At 44.5% G+C, this 5759-nt stretch overlaps 1 pseudogene; it reads left to right on the top strand.

Moving 5' to 3' along the window:
• Positions 1 to 4535: 4535 nt before the first annotated feature.
• Positions 4536 to 5346, top strand: LOC133762155 (succinate dehydrogenase cytochrome b560 subunit, mitochondrial-like; annotated as a pseudogene).
• The last annotated feature ends 413 nt before the right edge of the window (positions 5347 to 5759 follow it).

Below are 5759 nucleotides of genomic sequence, written 5' to 3'. Positions count from 1 at the left end.
TAAGTACACAGTGACTTCTGTTGCTGACTTAACAATTTGATACTCCTGTTCATGGCGTCAGTAATCTCCCTAGCTCTAGTCATGAGTTGCCAGGGCTATGGAAGCCTTTAGAGTTCGCTGACTTTGATCTTATTCTGATAGGGTCATAGTCAAAGTGGAAGTTTCTATCTGTGTTACTCAATGCACTAAATTAAATTCCTTAGTGTTGCTTTTTCTCACTACTGAGACTACTTTCTTTTTTACAGGCAGAGTTAGACAATGAGAGGGAGAGAGACAGAGAGAAAGGTCTTCCTTCCATTGGTTCACCCCCAAAATGGCCGCTACGGCCGGCACGCTGCGCCGATCCGAAGCCAGTAGCCAGGTGCTTCCTCCTGGTCTCCCATGCATGTGCAGAGCCCAAGGACCTGGGCCATCCTCCACTACACTCCCGGTCCACAGCAGAGAGCTGGACTGGAAGAGGAGCAACCGGGACAGAATCCAGCACCCTGACTGGGACTAGAACCCCGGTGTGCTGGTGCCGCAGGCGGAGGATTAGCCAAGTGAGCCACGGCGCCAGTCCGAGGCTACTTTCTTAGCAAATATTTCATCAGTGATTCAGACTTCCGGACCTCAGGCCACCGTCTTGAGCTTTAGGCTCATATTAATTGGCTTCATACACCTATTGGTTTTAAAACAAACACATGAAAATAGCAAGCACTGGTAGATAGAACACGTGGCCATCTTCAGTTTGGATTCTAGCAATATCTGGACCACAAATTAAATGTGTGATTAGAGAAGTCACTTATTATCTCTGTTTCTTTATTGGTGAAATGCCAGAGTTAAACCTGATTACAAGAAGTTTTCTAAATTGCACACAATTTTGTAAGGAGCTTGGAAAGGCCAGAGGCGCTAATCAGAGGTTTGTGTGTCTTGATTGCTGACAGATAACTTCTTAATATATCTGGCCCTGAAGTGGTTTTTTTTTAAAGGAGATATTTCTTTTTAAAAAAAAATTTATTTATTTGAAAGGCGGAGTTAGAGAGAGGCAGAGAGGAGAGAGAGAGAGAGAGAGAGAGAGGTCTTCCATCTGCTTGTTCACTCTGGCAAGGCCAGAGCTGCGCCGATCCAAAAGCAGGAGCCAGCAGCTTCTTCCAGGTCTCCCACGTGGGTGCAGAGGCCCAAGGACTTGGGCCATCCTCTACTGCTTTCCCAGGCCATAGCAGAGAGCTGGATCAGAAGTGGAACAGCTGGGACTCATATAAGAACAGGCGTCCATATAGGATGCTGGCACGGCAGGCGATGGCTTTACCTGCTATGCCATAGTGCCGGCCCCAGACCTAATGTTTTTTAAGTAGTAAAAAAAAATATAAATTAGGAATATCTGGGCAATATGAAGAATGACCGCTAAGTCCTAAGGTTTTTGAATCTTTATAAATTCCATATAATTATTGAACTTCATAGTCATTGGACAAACCTTTCTGGAAGGGCCCCTCAGCAGGTATGCCATCAGACTAATCTTTAGACAATCGATGACAACCATTATAAATACAGAACACCCAAACTCTTGCTTTCCTGGGAAAAAATTCTCTTTACACATCAACAGGAATAAAATTTTCTGACTCCACCCATCTATCAGAGTGAATTTCATCCTACATTAGGACCACACTTCTCTGGACCTGAAGTGCTTCTCCAAAATATAATCACCAAATGTATGTATCACTAAAAATATAAAATAAAAATTTTTAACTTCTAGCAAAATCATGCCTCATTTGGAGTTAGAGTTAAGTAGGGAGGGAGAATAGATGTTATGTAGTTACAAGAAACAGATATATCTTAAGGTGAGCTAAATGTGGTGATTGGTTAGAGAAACTAGAAGTTGCTGGGCAAAAAAGTGGGCTTTGTTTGGCTGATGCATAAGATATAGACAAGGAGAACAGCATTGGGGAGCAGGTGCTGGTATAGCAAACTTTACCAACTTTATGATTACACTGAACAACTGGTCTCCTGATATGCTACTGAGACCAGATGCCAAAGCTGGCGTTCCCTAAAGAGTTTATTGTCTTCATTAATATGACAAAAAGTTTGAGTACAATCATTAATATTGTTTTCACTTCTCTCCCCTTTCACTCACAACCAGAAATTACAGTCTGTGAGCAGGTAATGGCCTTTGGCTCTGCACCTGCCTCCAATTAGTACAGAAGCAATAGGCAAAAACTACGCTTGGAATCATGCACACCTCTGGGAGCAGTTGATGTCATCACTAAGCCTGAGAGTTTGGAAGAGTTCTGAACTGTGGAGTTGTTGTCCCCTATAGACTGTCAACAAGACCAAGGCCTCAGGAAATTCGTTATTATCTCTCAGCCCCAGAGGCTGAATAAGTTAGGGAAGTTTTTTTAAAAAGTAAACTCTGATCGGTTGCTGCAAACAAGATAGCCTTACAGGCTCACTGATGTAACAAGTTGAGCTCAATCAGGAGCAGTAAAAATAATAAAACAAACTTTCCCAAATACTTTATTCTGAAAGTCTTCACAATTGGCTTTTTATAAAAGATAACTTTTGACATAAAACAATTGTGACAATTGCACACAGAGTTCCCACACACCCTTTACCCAGCTTCTCCTTGTAATATTAATCAAAACTAAGTCAAAACTAAGAAATTATACTCAGTACAATGCTACTAAGAAAATACAAAACTTCAAATTTTACCAGTTTTCTATAGTTCTTCTACTTGAAGATCCAATCTATCACTGCACACAAGATTTTGCTGTCCCGTCTCCCTGGTCTCTCTCCAGTCTATGATACTGTTTTCTTGTCTTCATGATTCTGATATTTTGAAGGGTGCAAGTCACCTATTTTATAAAGTGCCTTCCATATGAGGTTGTCTGGGATTTTTCTCATGGTTAGATTGAGGTTATGCACTGTTGCAGAGGATGCCACAGTAATAATGGGCTCTTCTCAGCACCCCATACTGGGGGTAGTGATGTAGATGGGTACTTCTAGAGATGTTAACCTTTGCTAAGGTCATAAAAGATGTTTTATTATAATGTTTATAGGTGAAGAAAGATTTAATGAGAAAACCAAGGTAAATCACCTAGCCTAAATGCAGAGTCTGACTCCAATGTTCATGAACTCTGCAAAAATTACCATATTGTCCTTCTTTACTTTGAATTATAATGATGTATAAAGATGTAGCTTTTGGAGCGGGCACTGCGGCGTAGCGGGTTAAGCTGCCACCTGCAGTGTTGGCATTATACTGGCACTGGTTCATGTCATGGCTACTCCACTTCTGATACAGCTCTCTGCTATGGCATGGGAAAGCAGTGGAAGATGGCCCAAGTCCTTGGACCCCTGCACAGCTCTGGCCATTGCGGCCATCTGGGGAATGAACCAGCAAGTGGAAGACCTCTCTCTCTCTCTCTCTCTCTCTCTCTCTCTCTCTCTCTCTCTGCCTCTCCTTCTCTCTCTGTGTAACTCTGACTTTCAAATAAATAAATAAATCCTTTTTAAAAAGTATAGCACATGTAAGTTTGCATAGTACATACTTGATAATATAATGACTATATCACTGGTTTATGTATTTATTCTTATACTTTTCATTATTATTATTTTTAAGGAAACTGTCTTTTTTTTAATTTGACAGATAGAGTTAGACAGTGAGAGAGAGAGAGAGACAGAGAGAAAGGTCTTCCTTCCATTGGTTCACCCCCAAAATGGCCGCTACAGCTGGAGCTATGCAGATCCGAAGCCAGGAGCCAGGCACTTCTTCCTGGTCTCCCATGTGGGTGCAGGGGCCCAAGCACCTGGGCTTCCTCCACTGCCCTCCTGGGCCACAGCAGAGAGCTGGACTGGAAGAGGAGTAACTGGGACTAGAACCCAGCACCCATGTGGGATGCCGGTACAGCAGGCAGAGGATTAACCAAGTGAGCCATGGCGCCGGCCCCGTGCTTTCCATTATTATTCTAGACTGTATTCCTTCTGCTTATATAAAAAAGTTTATTATAAAGCACTGTGCCAGGGCCGGCACCGTGGCACAGTACATTAATCGGCTGCCTGTGGCATCGGCATCCCATATGGGCACCAGTTCTAGTCCCAGCTGCTCCACTTCCAGTCCAGCTCTCTGCTATGGCCTGGGAAAGTAGAAGATGGCCCAAGTCCTTGGGTCCCTGCGCCCACGTGGGAGACCAGGAAGAAGTTCCTGGCTCCTGGCTTCGAATGGGTGCAGCTCCAGCTGTTGCGGCCATTTGGAGAGTGAATCAATGGAAGGAAGACCTTTCTATCTCTCCCTCTCACTGTCACAACTCTCTCAAATAAAATAAATAAAATCTTTTAAAAAATAAAACAAATAAAGCAATGTGCTGAATTATACCAGCAGCAGCCTCCTTCATGCATCTTTTGCTTACTGTAGCTCAACTGCATCTGGGGGCCCTGGCAAGTGATTGACATACATTACGGGTTGTGTAGATGCACTCGATGGTGAAACTGCCTAGCAACACATTTCTCAAAACTTATCCCTGTCATTGAGTGTCACATGACTGCATTGGTAAGAACGTGGAAGAATGGGAGCTCTCATTTGCTACCAACAGGCATATAACAGGGTGTCTTGGGGAAACAGTCTGGAAGTTTCTGAAGAAGTTATAGACAGGGGCAGGCAGTTAGCATGCCTCAACAGTGAGGTGCCCACATACGGTACTGGAGTGCTGGAGTCCAAGTCCCCACCCCACTTCCAACACAGTTCCTTTCTATGCAGACCTGGGAGGCAGCAATGATGATGCAAGTACTTGGGTCCCTGCCACCCATGGGGGAAACCTGGATTGAATTCATCCACACTAGAACCCAAGACAGCTGTGCTTTTGTTGAGACACGTTGGCCATCATTGCCTGCATTTGCACCTCAGTCTGCAGCTTTGTATCAGAAATGCTTTTCCCTTGGGAACCACAGCCACAGAAGAAATGCGGTTTCTGGAATAAGAGCACAGGTTCAAACCATCCTTTATCACCCCCTATCATTATCTACAAATGGTCTCTTCCCATGGCAATGTCCATTTGCCATGGTTGCACTGGTTTTGCTTTGAGTACAGGGGTCTCTCTTTTTGATTCCTTGGCCCTGTTGCTTCTTGGGAACTTTGAGTTCTATTCGGAACTTGTGAAGTCCCTGTGTTTGGGGCCAGCATGGATCCAGGCAGCCATGTTTGCACGAGTCCTCTTCCCTGTCATGTATCACATCTGGAGTGGGGTCTGACATTTGGTGTGGGAGCTGAAGATTCCCCAGGTACGCCATCCTGGAGAGCCTGTCTTGGTTCTTACTGTGTTGCCCTCTGTAGGGTTGGTACTATGTGAAGAGCCAAAGTTCCTAGCATCATCTTCCTAGAAATTATTACACTGATCCATATCCTTGTTCATCATTTTTATCTCCAGTCACATTTGAGCTTGCAGAGCCCCTTGGAACTCAATAGCAATAGAGTAGCTGACAGAATCATGGAGTGGAAAAGGGTCTAATTTTCCCCTTCTTTCTTTTTTTTTTCTTTTTTCTTTTTTTTTTTTTTTACAGGCAGAGTGGGTAGAGAGAGAAAGGTCTTCCTTTTGCCGTTGGTTCACCCTCCAATGGCCACCGCGGCTGGCGCATCACGCTGATCCAAAGCCAGGAGCCAGGTGCTTCTCCTGGTCTCCCATGGGGTGCAGGGCCCAAGTACTTGGGCCATCCTCCACTGCCTTCCCGGGCCATAGCAGAGAGCTGGCCTGGAAGAGGGGCAACCGAGATAGAATCCGGCGCCCCAACCGGGA

The sequence above is a fragment of the Lepus europaeus genome, chromosome 6 (assembly GCF_033115175.1).
Source record: "Lepus europaeus isolate LE1 chromosome 6, mLepTim1.pri, whole genome shotgun sequence".
Taxonomy (NCBI): Eukaryota; Metazoa; Chordata; class Mammalia; order Lagomorpha; family Leporidae; genus Lepus; species Lepus europaeus.
Note: the sequence above shows the minus strand (reverse complement) of the source record. Positions and strands in the feature narration are given on the sequence as shown.